At 50.8% G+C, this 15252-nt stretch overlaps 1 protein-coding gene across 10 annotated transcripts in view; it reads right to left on the reverse strand.

The window, feature by feature from the left end:
- Positions 1 to 8040, reverse strand: part of RIMBP2 (RIMS binding protein 2) — a 96811-nt gene extending 88771 nt beyond the window's left edge. For all 10 annotated transcript variants that reach the window (XM_061561837.1, XM_061561836.1, XM_061561835.1 and 7 more), the window contains exon 1: positions 7057 to 8040. The gene's annotated coding sequence lies outside the window, so the exon portion shown is untranslated. The remainder of the gene's footprint in view (positions 1 to 7056) is intronic.
- Positions 8041 to 15252: the final 7212 nt, after the last annotated feature.

The following is a 15252-nucleotide window of genomic DNA, read 5'->3' on the forward strand; positions in this document are numbered from 1 at the left end:
CACGCACAGTTCAATGCACGCATTAATTGATTACACAATGCATCGTTACACGCGTCGCGAACACTATGTACACTACGTATAAATATACAGTACACGGTCCTTGCAAACACTCATTAATTGGCCGATAACATCTTAACGTACGTGTCTCAGCTGCAGTTCTGTAATATCTCCTTCCGTGGGCAGTCCTCTGACGCACAGTGACGCACCGTTGTGTGAGAGGTTTAGGACGGCGGCCACTGTGCGTGGGATGGCCCAACACCTACAGCACGGCTCGAATGAAATCGCGAACACACAAAAGAGGATTGTCCTCACGCTCAACTGCGCCTCCCAGCAGATACGCAGGCACCGCACTAAAAATAGCACCAGTCAGACAAAATAAACACCCGCTTCTTCATAAAGACGCCTCGGTGGAACGACGCCTCGACGGACCATGGACAGCGATCATGCAGACCCTCACGGCCTCGATTGTTCCCTCGCTCCCAGTTCCTCTTGTCGGTGAGCATTCTAGACATGTGAGAGCACAGCTCCACAATGGACGGCAGTCATGGATTGGTAAGAAGAAAACACACTTTGAAAAAAAAAACCCAAGAGCTGAAGAGAGTTCGAAAAATACAAGCGACATGAAAATTAGAATGGGGCTAAGCCTTTTAACGAGCGGCAAATTCTATTTGTTGAGATCGCTGTGACTGCATCAGGGGCGAGCAGAGGGCCCAGTATGAGCCGCAGCCAAGGGCGCTGGAGGCAGTGAAGTTAAATTCGCATGCGATGGCTTCAGCTTGCCTCTGTCAACGCCTCCTCCGGCGCACGGTCTTATGACACATAAGCAATGTACCTTACATCTAAATTCACACTTTACAATCAACGCGATGTAAACTCAACATATTCTCATAAATCTAAAGTGTGTTGTCAATCTATTGCTGGATGAATGTCTACCCATGCTCTGCCATTCATAGAGGATTGTTGGCCATGGGTGGCAGTAAGGCGTGTGTGTTGTTGATCGTCCAGCTTCAGCACGCTGGACAGTGAAGTTTGGTGATGGGGGTGATGGGCGAGGACAGTTTAAGATATCACTTGCCACTGATGTTAGCCGTGGCCAGGAAGTACGCTACTGTCCTCCCACCCTCCCCACCCCACCCACCCCACCCACCAGATTCTAATAATGGGTACAAAGATTATTTGGAAAACAGCGCCATTAACATGACATTACTCTGCTTACAAATAAATTCCGTGAGCAGTTTCCAAAGTTGATCACGCACACTTAATATTACAGCACCGACCAAAAACTACACTGTCCTACAGAATAACTTCACAGCGACACAATCAAAATCTGAGAGCCCCTTAATGAGGCTACACTGCGCCCAAAGTCCCCCATCGTTTGACATGAGCAGAGAGGCACCCAGCTGAAACCCCCCCCCCCCCCCCCCCCACGAAACAGAACAGACTATCTAGGTTACTCCGATGGCAGTCACCACCACCGTGGCAACTGAATTCCCCTTGCACTGTATGTTACGTCAAAATCCCTCCTGGCAGCTGCGGACCGTAATCCGTGGCAGTGGCACCGGCCCAGCCAGCCACAAATATTGGTGCGCCGCGTGCCTCCTTCCTGTGCCGGGAGCTCACGCCCGGCTCTGAGAAAGCTCCGTAGTCCATGAGATTTCACGAACTTGGAACGATCTTCGTCTCTTTGTCTAGTGCACTTCAACAACGACGCTCCCTCCCTATCGTTGTCCTCAGATAAACGCTGCTCGCTGCCAGGACGAGTCAGAGTGTACGTGCTGCTTGGTCATCGGCCGTCCGCGTCCAAACGTCACGTGGTAGATGCGGCCGCCTCATTTCACTGGTGGGAAATGAAACGTGGACCACGTTGGGACTGTAGACGCCAGACAAAGGGTTGGAATTCGCCCATATAGCCTGCACAGACTGTTGGGGCAAGTGGTTTTTAGTGAGCGCATATGGGCTCCAAGCCCACCTGCGCCTTGCCTCTTCGTAGCCCGGAGTCTGGGGGCCCCTCCAGCCCATGGGCCCCCACCGCCGTTGCACCGTCTGCACACTCTGTAGCTAGGGCTACTGCCCTGCTGTTGACTTTGACGCTTCGGTAGGGCTGCCTGTACGGTACTGGCGCTGTTAAGTCGTGCTTAGTCATGTGAGCTCTTGCACGCAGCACGTCATCATCAGCTGGCACTGGTGTGGGAAGAGAATGCCGTGCAGTGGATTCTTCAAACAAGCAATGACTCATCATCCGCAGTGCCTAAATCCCACCCGTAGAAAATTTCAGAATATCCAAAAAAAAAGGATCCAGAATGAACATTTTGATTTCAATAATGTGCAGTAGGCATATTGTACAAGACGCATGGAGACGTTTTACCATGCTAAGAGGGACATATGTGCTTCTCCCTTGGGCTCAATATATCTAAGTGGTGATCTGTGACTAACTGTAGTGCTTTCTGTGTAAGGCCATGGAATAAATACTGGCAATATGTCACGGCTCTTGTACGTTCATAGTTAGCATGAGTAAGACAAAGATCTCCGTGTAACCAATATCGACTGTTGGGGGAAATTCCTGTTCAGCGAGCACCTTTAAAGGACAGCACAGCACATGAGGAGGTAGTGCGGCCAACATCATGCCTGGCTGTGTCTCCCTAGAGCTGATGTTTACACACCACACCAGGTACTGTATGCATTTAAGGCTGAGTCGATCGAGAGGAGCGAAAGGACTGGTTCATATATCCGCCCCTGATGTTGAGTGGGAATTTAAGGCGGGTAGCCAGATTTTGTAGTTATTTTTGCTTACCACTGTGCTGCTTCTGGCCTCTAAACGAATGGCATGCACATGGACACACACGCATCACGAAGCTATCGGAGGCTTTATGTAAACAACTCAGAGCAGATTAATTTATCCGAGACGATTCGAATCCCGGAATTCTGGTGCCGAGACCAGGCTCATGAAACGGTGCGGGGGCTCACAAAACGCACCCAACAACACCGCCGTTACCGCTCCAACAACACGTTACGCCGATGCTCTCAATCACAAACGGACGTGTTCTGCGCGACTTTGTTCCAAAACCATGGAAGATTTATGGCATGTTAATACGAAATCTTTTTTAGCACCACTTGCAACACAGACACCAGACTAAATGCTCTCAAAAGGGGCCCACTGGGGGACATGGTGCAGTGACACATGTACCGGGAATAATCCTATATTTTATTAATACCCTCACATTTTTAACCTCATTATTTTGTTGGCGTCGCGCCTTCGGACCATATTGCACTTGTACCGCTGTTACTGCTGGCTCCCCGGACTCTGACAGCTCCGGGCCTTGGGGTCTTGTTGCCACTAAGCCTCACTGGTCTCAACAGGGTCACAAAGAGAGGGGCAGCTGAGGCAGTTTGCCCAAGGCCTGAGATCCACAGAGGCCTCAGAACAGACTGAGAGAGCCTCATCTAGAATATTGTGCCAGGGCCTCTCGTAACTTTTCGGAGGGCCCGCGTATTGCTGCCTGCTCTAGGTTCTGTATGCCACATCCCTCGTTAGATCTCAGAAACGAAGCAGGCTTGAGCGTGGACAGTGCTTGGATGGGTGACCACCAGCGTGCTGTATGTAAAGGCAGTTGTTGGAGCCTGCTGCGGGGGATGCTGTGGGCAGCAGAGGACAGCGCAGAAAAAGTCACCGTCGTATGGAACTTACACCATTGGAACCTCATTTGCCAGTAAAACATATGATAATTGGTTTTTAACCCTTCTATCTGGCAACAAAACTGACAACTTTTTTACAAGGAGTCATGTTTACATAGACCACAATACCTGCGGTCATAATGCAAACAAAAAACATAACTCTGATAATGTGCACTGTTCTTGAAGTTGATTGGTCCACACCCGAGACAACCTTTTGGCGTCATCTGGTCCAACCCATGTGAGACTAGGCTCTAAAGAAAGCTGTCTCGGGTGTGGACCAATCAACTTCAAGAACAGTGCACATTATCAGAGTTATGTTTTTTGTTTGCATTATGACCGCAGGTATTGTGGTCTATGTAAACATGACTCCTTGTAAAAAAAAGGTGTCAGTTTTGTTGCCAGATAGAAGGGTAAAAAAACTATTATCGTATGGAGCTTGTCATGCCCCCGAAGTCTACGCTCTCAGCCGCCTTCACCAAGCCGCACTTACCAGCGTGGGGAAGCACCGCCATAGAAGCCCCCTCCCCCAACAACCTCCACGGCATGGGGAGGGCCTCACCCGGCAGCGGATTAACAAAAGGTCTGCCTGCACACCTGTGTGGCGTAGCCGTGTCTTGCGAGGACAATCGTGCGATGGCACCCACAAAGAGCCAAAGCCGAGGACAGGCCGGGGGCAGATATCTACAACGTGAGGTTTCCCTCACGTGCACCGGCACATGCCACTCATGTACAACGGCGCTAATCTTATCATCTTCTTTACAGGGAACAGTCTTCACTGGCCTCAGTGGCCATTAAACCGACGGTCAGGCACTAAGCTAATGGAACAGGGGCAGGTCAAAAGCCTCACCCAACCTGGCTCTGTCAGCAAGCTGCTCTAAAAAGTGCGACACGCAGGGCTTAAATTCAGCCGGGTCTGCCCAGGTCCGGAATTAAAAATATATTTCTGCACTCGGCACAGCGCATCGTATCCAGTGTACCTCGCGCTATGGCTGTGGCTACGAGTCAAGTGCCACCTGCTCCAGTCTCTACCAGAGACTCGGAAAAAAACATTCGGTGGGAGCTAACGATTTGGTGACACGTGACTTCATATGTGCACATCAACGTCGGCAAATGCGAACCTAATTTTCGCGCGAGCGATATTTTAAATGCTCGTCAAGTGACTCGAGAACACGTTCATTATCCATCACGACGCGTCTAAATGAACGTTTTACTTCAAACTCTATCTCCCACCGATGCAGCCGTGAACGGAAAATGACTCAGCCCCGGAAATGAGGCTAAATGAGACATCGCACGCATCGCACGTACGGCACGAGTTCGCTCTCCGTGCCGACAGCTTTACAACAAACGCTCTCGAGCTTTCACGGGAGACAAACGCGCACCTGGCACGGGGAAGCCAGGTGCAGCCACAAACACAGTGGCCGTGGTGACATGGCCTCGGGGCACTACACCGATCAATGAACACCGCCGTCTCAACCAACACGCTTGAGCCACGAGAACAAACTCTTCCCATACATCACCGGGTTTCAGATTTTCCAATATTGTCTTTGCATTGAGTGATGTTAATTACAAATTAAAATAGGTAAATCATAAACGCCGCTTGAAAAAAAAGTCCCAGATCAGAACTGAACATTTACAGCCGCTCGTTCGACAAATTGGCCAAACATCCCAATGTTGGACCCTCCTCAAAAACACAGTCTCCAGACTCGGTGAGGTTTCCATCAAATAATAGAGGGCTCCATCATCATGTCAGGTGGGAATTCCACCTTTCTATGGCGGGGCTCAGTAAGTCCAAGCGGGTAACCGCGTATTGTGGCTTCCCGCAGAGTGGGGCGCGTCGGCCTGAGTGAGTCGCGTCCGCTCCAGTGCGTGACCCCACTCACACATCTGCGGTTCACCGACGGCTGGGCTCGCTTCCTGCAGGCGACCATTGCCATCACGGTAACCAAACCACAATGAAGTGTGCAGGCTGCACACCTGCTAAAAAAAACACACGTATATAGTATCACCAGGAGCCATGGTTAATCCACTGCTGGATGAAGGCATCCTCAAGCAGCCAACCTCCTCTTACACGATTTTGGGATGGAAGGATCCGCCCAGCAACTGCACACATGTTACGGATCTCATTGTGGGTGTCCACTCACAGGCGGTCAGTACAGTCTATGTGAATGAAATTGGTGTTCAGGTGACAGAAAGCTGTTGCTGCTGCTGATGATGATGGTCGACGCTGTGTGCATGAAGCACATTGTATGTTTCGATTTAAAGCTTTCGTGACTGCAGGGATTCATCTTCTTGGTTCTTTCGGTAAAGTCACGTAGAAGGAAAATAATAAAATAATAAAAATAAAACATAATAAAATAATTCTCAAGACGTTTCGGCCACAACGCAAGCAACCGTCTTCAGGTGGAGAACAGGTCTGTCGAGAAGGCAGAGTCTGTATGTGTTTTGTCAGAGACAGCAGTGCATTCACTGCCTGGACAAAACGTCCAATTAACGTACGTTTTGTACCATTCACTGCAGGATTATAGCCTCCCAGCGCCGTGTCGGTCACGAGGGTTGTTTGACCATACTTCATCGCACTGGTGATTGAGAGTTGGTCAAGGAGGGGGTTGGGGAGGAGATGGGGAACCAGGATCGGTTCAGATACCACTCAAAATTACATCAAATATTAAAACACAGCGGCCTGTGAAATGTTAGATAAGATCCACCCAGATTGCTGTGTGGACGATTAACAATTATGTTGGGACACAATCTCTTGGCGAGAACGTGCACGTTATTACATTCGAGTTACATTTGACATTTCCCTTAACCTAAACGCACCCCAGTTCAATTCCCGGCCACGGCTGAGCACAGTGGCGAGCGATATCTGAAACCGGTCCTGGGCTGCCCCACCGCGCCCTTCCCCAACCCGCAACTGTCCAGTTGTGGTGAGGTATGGTCAAGCATCCCCCGACCAAGCAGTAGCGCTGTGACGAGACATGATGATTCGCTTCCAACAAATGCTGCCGCTAATGCCGTCTGACCGGGTTGAGGCCACTCCGCACACCCGGGGCGTCAGAGTTCAACGCGATGCTCAACAACAGAGGGCAGCAGCAAAACACCATCGTTGTCCTGTACTTCTATGTCTCCACGTCTATGCCCCCCTCCCCGCCCCCCACTGACGACACGGCGAGGTTAAATAACCCGCAAACGGAGCCCTGGGTCCAGCCGCGGATTGACGTGACCGCGCGCGTACAACGATGTTCTGCTGTCAAGCCCGCTGGCATGGCTATCACGGAGGCTGTTTGACCACAACCGGCGGTAAGGAGCGTGCTGTGTGGTGGTGGTGTTTGGTGGTGGTGGTGTTTGGTGGTTGTGGTGTTAATCTTGGCGATGGTGTCCTCTTACCTCCCTGTCGCAGCAGCATCAGCAGCTCGGCCACTCCGAGACGAGGCGACCTTTGTAATCCGCCGCCTGGCCACCACGGCAGAAAGGCAAAAGGTTGTCCGCTATTCGCGCGGTAGCGGCAGCAGCAGTTTACACGAAATTCAACATCTGCCGCGATGCGCCGAGCCTTGGCGAGCCCGCGACACTCTCTGCTCGAGCCTCTCCCGTCCCCACTACTGCGGATGCGGCATCAGAGCGGGGGGTCCACGGACCGTCCTCTGCTTCTTGCACTCCGAGAGCTGTGCGCTCCTCCCCCGATTCGTCATAATTAGACGGAGCGTGAGAGAGAGAGAGAGAGGTGGGGGAGAGAGCGAGATGGAGATGGAGAGAGAGATGGGCAGTGAGACCGCAAGAAGCCAGTAACCGCTGCCCTCTCTCTGGTCCACCCCGGGCGCTGCCACTCTCTCCCGGGTCCTCCTCCCTCCTCCTCCACGCCGGCTCCCGGAGCCGAAAGCCCGGAGCGAACGGCCCCTTCTCTCGACGAGGACGGCTGGCTCGTCAACCTCTCCCCGAAGCCTCGACGTCCAATCGGCTCGTGGACCGAGGGAGGAGTCCGAGTACCACAGAGCGGACCCAGCCGTTGCTATGACATTAACCCCTTGGTTGTGGACACCGTCCCTGGCACGGGCAGCCCCCGGAGCCTCCTCCCTCGCTGCCTCCCTGCTCGTGCGCTCTTCCTCCGTGGCCGAATCCACGCGCGTTCGCCTCTTCTTCGCGAACGCCACGGCTCGGTCGTTCGTTCGCCACCGATGCCTGCGGATGAAATCTCCTGCTGCCGACGTTAGCAGGCAACCGCTCTTTTGGTTTAAATGGCAACGGGCGTGGAGTCCTAGATGATGGAGTGGATGTTGCTGGTGGTGGAGGAGGAGGAGGCGGCGTTTGTGCGGCGTGCGCCGCGTTAAATGCGAGCCGAGCGCCTGTGTCCGCAAGTCGCATGATGATGTGCCTTGCCCATGTCATCCATCCCCCGGCACCCCCAGCCCGCCCAGGTGATGGTACATCCCGATTCTCGTTCACACTGCTTATGAATTATTTATGCGGCAGCCCACCGCTCCCTGTCACACTGTACCGGTGCCTACAGACCGCCTCGCTTCATTTAATTCACGTCGGATCTTGGCATTCTTTTAAGAGCCTCGGTGTATTTTTGTTTGTTGCTGCTGCTGTTGTTGTTGTTGTGAACCTCGCACGGCAGTCGATGTGCTCGTTGAAGCCGAGCCGACGGGGTCCTTCTCGCATCAACGCTTCAGGACCCCAAGCGCTGTCCATCCGCCTCCACCCCCGCCACGGCAGTAACACATTCCTCAAACAGACACGAGCCCCGGCCAAACGAAGAGCAATGCCATCGGCTTCATCACTTATGCTGCTCGCAAGTGCTGCATCATCGGGCATTTAAAAAGACTAAAAACCCCCCATGACCAAGGGAGATGCGTCTGGAAGTCCCTTCTCCCTGTCGTTCGTGCTGTGAACTCCCTTGGCTCTGTTCAAGTCCAGACTCCTCGTCTTCCTTTGTCGCTTTACCGCAGAGGTCGCAAACGGGTTTTGATTCCTTACCCGTACCCGGCCGGGTATCGGGTAGGGTATCGGGTACCCGATTGCGACCTCTGGGATGAAGCCATGTTGCAGGCGCGGGTGGGTTGATTCTAGGAACTTGAATTGTGAGAAGAGACAAGACGTTGGGAAATGAGTGACAAACGGTGACTCACCAGTGACTCACGGCCTACCCGTACCCGTACCCGGCCGCACCAGGGTCGCAAACGGATACGGGTAGCCGGGTATCGGGTAGGGTACGGGTATCGGGTACCCGGTTGCGACCTCTGCTTTACCTGCATGGCCCAGAGCCTCTCTCCGAATGTCTACACAATAAACGTGCTCACCGTTTTTGGTACGGCGTCTTTGGCTGTTTTAAATGTCCACGTGATAAGCCACTGGGTTGGTGAATCATTCGTGGCCAAGTCCCTTCTGAAAGAGAGCTGCAGTATATAGCCTGGGTGGGCTAAATTTGGTAAAATAAAATTTGTTTCGTTTTAAAATAGTGTAGTTAATATGCAGGCGTATTGTTGACACGTTCATATTGCACATTTGTAATGATTTAAGCGGATCGGAATGTTTTACGTCGATTTAACTGCCGTTTGAAACGTTATGTAGACTTAAAGTTTTTTTTCATTAAGGTAGAGAGATTGCTCTTTATGTCGAACTTAACGATGTCGACGGGAGTCGAAGTCACGCGAAACACGGATGGTGAGCAGTTGGGTCACCAAGCCTTCGGACTTCAATTCATTGTAGGTTCATCAATTCATCATCGGCGTTAATTTACAAATCACTTTAGCATAAAACAAAACATTCATATGGTTGAGTAATGTTTAATTCCTCTGCTGGATGAAGGCCTCCCGTGCATTCCAGGTCGTGTAGAGGATGTTTGACCATACTTCACCACGTCAGTCAGTGCGGGTTGGGGGCCAGAGCCAGTATACTGTACATACCTTAGAGTAGAATACAATTTAAATCAGTCAAAAGATACACAATTAAGCTTGTTCATAACACAAGTATGTAGTCCTTACTGCAAGAGGCTCATGTGCTCAACGGAATCACGACAAACCAGGACAGCTTTGTGTGGACACAGACTTCCAAAAATCTATCAGAACTCCAGAAATCCGTGAAATAGAGTGAATAACGTGAACCATCACGTTGTTGTCACATTACACAGGCGGGTATCCCAACTTTAAGTGACCACGCCGTGGTGTAAACGGGAGTTGCGTGTAATTGATGGCTTACCCTTGACCCTTTTGGGGAGCCAAAGTGGCCTTTACCAACCAACCCAACGTCGTCTCTCTGTAAAACGGCGAGAAACGTATTCCAGGTGTGTGTTTTTGCCGAGCCCCGGTGTATGTACCGCATGCAGAACTTCTTTCGCGCCGTACGTGGCCAAACCTCGCCCATCGGAGATGCCGCAAGGAGCCGCTCAGATCACACGGGGCGACCCATTACCTCCCAAGTTGCTCGCGCGCATCGCGACGCGCTCCCTCTCGCCTTTAATTCATACTTCTGATGGCTTGTTAATAATGCGGATGGAGAAATCAATAGGCGGAAAATACTGGAATGAACCCTTGGGGGGGAGGCTGCTTGATGAATGGGCGTGCGTGCGTGCCCCTGGTGCCTACAGACTGATTGTGCTGCTGCTGTTGCTGCTGTTGTTGCTGCTGCTGATGTTGTTGTTGCTGCTGCTGCTGTTGTTGTTGCTGATGTTGTTGTTGTTGCTGCTGCTGTTGTTGTTGTTGCTGCTGCTGTTATTGCTGCTGTTGTTGTTCCTGCTGCTGAAATTATTATGAAGCAACTTCAAAAAGCCGGTGTTTTCTGCGGCGAGCGGCAGGTGCAGCGACTTATACAAGCGAAACAAACACGGGCAATGTTAGGTGACTGACATTTAAAGAGGCATTGTTGCGTGTTCTATAAATGTTAACGTCGTGTAAAGATGAGGTAATCGTGTTCTGTAATCGATATCGCAGAATGTTTACGGTGAACCAGTATGCGGTCGTGTTTATATTGGAATTGATATTTTCTTTATCCGGTAAAAGTGTAATGCGGGCGTAAATGGGCGGGGCGGATATGACGATCCGAGAGGGAGGAGTCAGGGTGACGGGGGGGAGAAGTTATAGCGGGGAGACAGGAAGCTATCTGGGTCAGTCGGGGGAGTGAAGGGTGGTGAACACGTTGGGTGGTCGCCGTGCCTCAGCCTGGTGGCTGAGGGGCTCATGACGGCGCCAGCCAGCGGGGTGGAAGAGAGAGTGGAGGATTGAGGTAGGAAATGGCGAGATAGCCATAGAGGCCACGAAGGGCTGACATTGGGAGGTGGCGAGATCGCCACGCACGGAGGAACAGGGAGCAGAGATGGAGCTGCTGGGGGAGCAGCCAGAGGGCTGTACCAAGAGCCTGCAGCGGAGCTGCAGGAGCGTGGAAGGCTACGGGAGCGAAGGCAGATGTGGGGCTGCCAGGGAGAGAGTCTCAGGAGGAGTGCCGTGTGGGAAGGAGAACGCGAACCCCAAATAAAGGACACGGAGTCAGTAAGAAGTGTCTGAGTCCTTTTATTACAAAAGTATACGTTTTAAAAGTATCCGTTTTACAGTGGCAATATTGTAAAAGGAAAACCACATGTATCTCCCGAGGAAAACTTGTACCAAGTCGTAGTAATACACCGAATTACTCCGTGGAGTGGAGCCGTGACATAAGCTCATGTGCAGCTGCTAAATGGATTTCAAACTATACTGCAAGACCCTGGGTGATGTGCTACAGCTTGGGATGGCCTTTATCCAGCAGTGCATTGATCATAGCTGAAGACATTTGATAAAATGTTAGTCCTAAGAAAAGTAAGTGGGCTTGGCAGCAGGTATGAGCAATCCACTGCTGGATGAAGTCCTCCTCCCCAGGTCGTCGCCATCCGTACAATGCGTTGGGGGTGCCACTGAACAAAGCGGGCGGGCAAGATGAGAAAAAAATAAATCGAGGTTAAATTAACAAGATTCAGGAACCGACGGAGTGGCCTCATTGAGCATTTATCTCTGTGTCGTGGTGTTTCCATCGTCAGTGGGAACGCGTGAAACAGCCCCTCAATAATCCAATCCTAATCCCACGTGAATAGCCCGTGCTCACCCCCATTGGCAGCGGATAACAATCTGGGCTTTCTTTCAATCTCCTGCGCAACATCTATCAACCCTTCCCCGTTACTTTCTCTCCAGACACGGTCTGCGTTGTGGTTTTCATCATTAACATCAGCGGCCGCGATAAATCCACTGCTGGATGATGAAGGTCTCCCCCAAGCCGTTGCCATCACTCACGATGCTGCGATTTGCGATAATCCACCAATCGTGAGCTAATTTTCGTCGCCATATCTCCACTCGGCGGGCGCGCTGTTTGCGTTCAATAACGGATAACTTCTCAAAGGTGGTGCAGTACAGGGCGATCCACGTGTCGATACCCCACTGATTTATAATGACCCTCTTATGTTTAACGTACATGTATACGTACAAGTGAATGCATATTAATACGTGAAATGAGATTGGTGGGAGACGTGTAGAGGCTTTGAAATGAAATGTCGTTCTCTATAATTTCTCCATATCACGTGAGTGAGATATCTATCGTGTTAGTGAGGTATCTATAAACGTTGCATTTTGTGAATTCATTCTAAAACATCTTGGCGTGCGCATATGTGAAGACATTAATACAAGTTCATAATTTTTCCAGGGCGCGTTACCGTGCTCGTTATTTGCTAAAGTGAGTTACAACAACGAATTAGTAATCTTCCAGAGTGAATTACCACTCGGCGTTTTCAAAGGCGTGATAATGACTCATTGCACAGACGCCTCTGCTGTCTTCACCCTCTACCGAGGGTTGTCATTTTGACTTTGCAGCATTTCCAAGGTGTTCAGAATTATACCCAGGTTGTGTGTTTGTTAGTGTCCATCATTTCCCAAGGTGCTTGTGTTACTGGGTGATGCGCTATGAACCCGGCAACACGAGTTCGATTCCCGCTCACAGCCAACACCAGCGACGATTATCTGAACCGGTCCCGGGCCTCCCTTAAGTCGACTCAGCCTCAAATGAGTACCTGGTGCGGTGTGTAAACATTGTCACTAGGGAGACAAAGGCGGTCGGGCGTGGTGCTGGCCACCCACCCCCTCGTGTACCGTTCCGGCCTTCATAGGTGCTCGCTAACAGCACTTGCCCCTACAGTCTGTTAAGGCTACACGGGGGATCTTTGATCATCACCACACGAATTTAACTGATGTTCTTCATTGCTCTGGATGCATGAATTCATACCAGCACAAACCATAGCGGCGTCTGATACGTATATTTGATGATGATGCACAGATGGAAAATTTAAAATCTTCGGTCATTAATTCTAGATTTGAAGCTTTCGTGACTGCACGGATTCATATTCTTAAGTTTTTTCGGTAAAGTCACGTAGGTGGGTATTACCTTGTTATCGCGGCATCTCTTGCGGAAGGCCAGCGTCTCGAGAAGCTGTGACTTCTTGTCTCGTTGTCTGTTAAAAACTCTAACAGATAGGTAAAATTCATCCCCGTAGAGGGTATTAATTCTAGATTTGAAGCTTTCGTGACTGCAAGGATTCATATTCTTAGGTTTTTTCGGTAAAGTCACGTCTTCGGTCATTGTGCGGAGACTGTGGTCACCACCCAGAACAGAACCAGAACATATATATATTACAACGACTTAATGTACCAGGTTATCCCACAAAGACGGGAGGAGGCATCTTCATAGCGATGCACCACTCTGCTGCTGACACAATCATCCGGCTCAACCACCTCAATGCGAAATTGCAGCTGTTGCTCTCCATGAACATCTGTCAAACGAGCAAGACAGAGATCTATAGACTCACACTGCGACCCTGGAAGACTCACACGTAGATATATGCAGAACCATATAGAGGGACTCCTCTACTTACAAACGAGTTAGATTCCAGAGGTTTGTTCGTAAGTCGATTTGTTCGTAAGTCCAACTTTACTGCTGTCGATTCCAAACATGTTATACGGTGTGTAAACTAAACACGGGGAATGGCTTTGAAGGTTATATAATCTCATGTAGAAGTCGATGCCACTGGTTCTTCATGTTCTGCAGATGTAGATGCCACCACCCCCATCTGTTTGTGCGGCGGTTAAACTTACGACTCTAGGTCCGAACAGGCAAATTGACATACGAACATGTTTTTATCTGAAAGTTCGTAAGTCGAATGTTCGCAAATAGAGGAGTCCCTGTCCTCACAGAAGCCCATAGACTCACGCAGAGAAGTATATGTTCACACTGAGACCCATAGACTCGCGTAGAGATCCATAGACTCACACAGAGATATGTATACAGGAGGAGGCATCATCACAGCGATACACCACTCCGCTCGCCCTGACACGATCATTTGGCTCAACCACCAGCTGATGCTCTCCATCAATATCTGGCAAACGAAGACAGAGATCGATAGACTCACACTGAGACCCTTAAAGACTCACACGGAGATGCATGCAGAACCATACACTCACAGCAACCCAGAGACTCCCGTAGAGATCCGTAGACTGACACGGAGATCTAGACGAAGGCATCATCAGAGCGATGCCACCACTCGGCGAGCTCCGACACAATCACCTGGCTCAAACCACCTGAACGTGGGACGTCTTGACGAGGTCTGGAGGCACCGCACCGGCTGCGGCGCGGTGCGTGCGATGCGCCCCCTGGCGTGAGCCAATCAGCGCTCGCTTGCTCTGTTGTTGTTGTTGGAGCCTGTGCTGCCCAGGGGGGGGTGAAGTATGGACACACAACAACAACAACATCCAGCAGCGGAATGACAACTCGGCTGTACAAGTGCAAATAGACAGTCGAAGAAGAGTGCGCGCGCACATCTTGCGCGCTTACGGATACTTTAATGAACGGACAATTTTTTGTTTTTCAAGTGGCCCAACAAAAAGGGCAGAACGACAATTAAGAACATATTCCTGCGGAGGGAGCTGGTAGGAACGTTGGGTTACTCGGTCAATGGCCAGGGTCAACGGCGGTGTGGTGTATTCCGCAAATATGCCCGACTGTGAGGGCGGGCACAAGCCGGCGTGAGTAGGTTAAACGTTGATTTTTATACGGGCACCACGGGGTGACCAGCCCCTCCCCACCCACCCCCCACCCCTCCCACCCCCCACCCACCCCACCTAGCCCCTCCCCACCCAGCCCCACCCCACCCAGCCCCTCCCCACCCTCCCCACCCAGCCCCTCCCCACCCTCCCCACCCAGCCCCTCCCTACACGACGGACGGACGGACACAATAATCCCCTGTGGGCTGGTGTAACCAGGAGGTTCCAACCAGTAAGAATCCAATCTTGATCTGAAGCTTTCGTGACTGATTCTTTCGGTAGGTATACTGACGTGCCTTTACCGAAAAAACCAAAGAGTAAGAAGAATATATAAATAAAAGAAGACAAATCCATAGAAATATTCCGTTATAGCAGGGGTCGGGAACCTTTTTGACTGGGAGAGCCATAAAAGCCAAATATTTCTATATATATTTCATTGAGAGCCATGTAGTATTATGAACGTATAATAAATTAAATATGTCTTACTTTTAATGCGACTTCTGGTGCTGCATGGTTTTGCTGATGGCCTTGTAGT

Source organism: Lethenteron reissneri, chromosome 28 (assembly GCF_015708825.2).
Source record: "Lethenteron reissneri isolate LAM-NWPU_2019-01 chromosome 28, ASM1570882v1, whole genome shotgun sequence".
Taxonomy (NCBI): Eukaryota; Metazoa; Chordata; class Hyperoartia; order Petromyzontiformes; family Petromyzontidae; genus Lethenteron; species Lethenteron reissneri.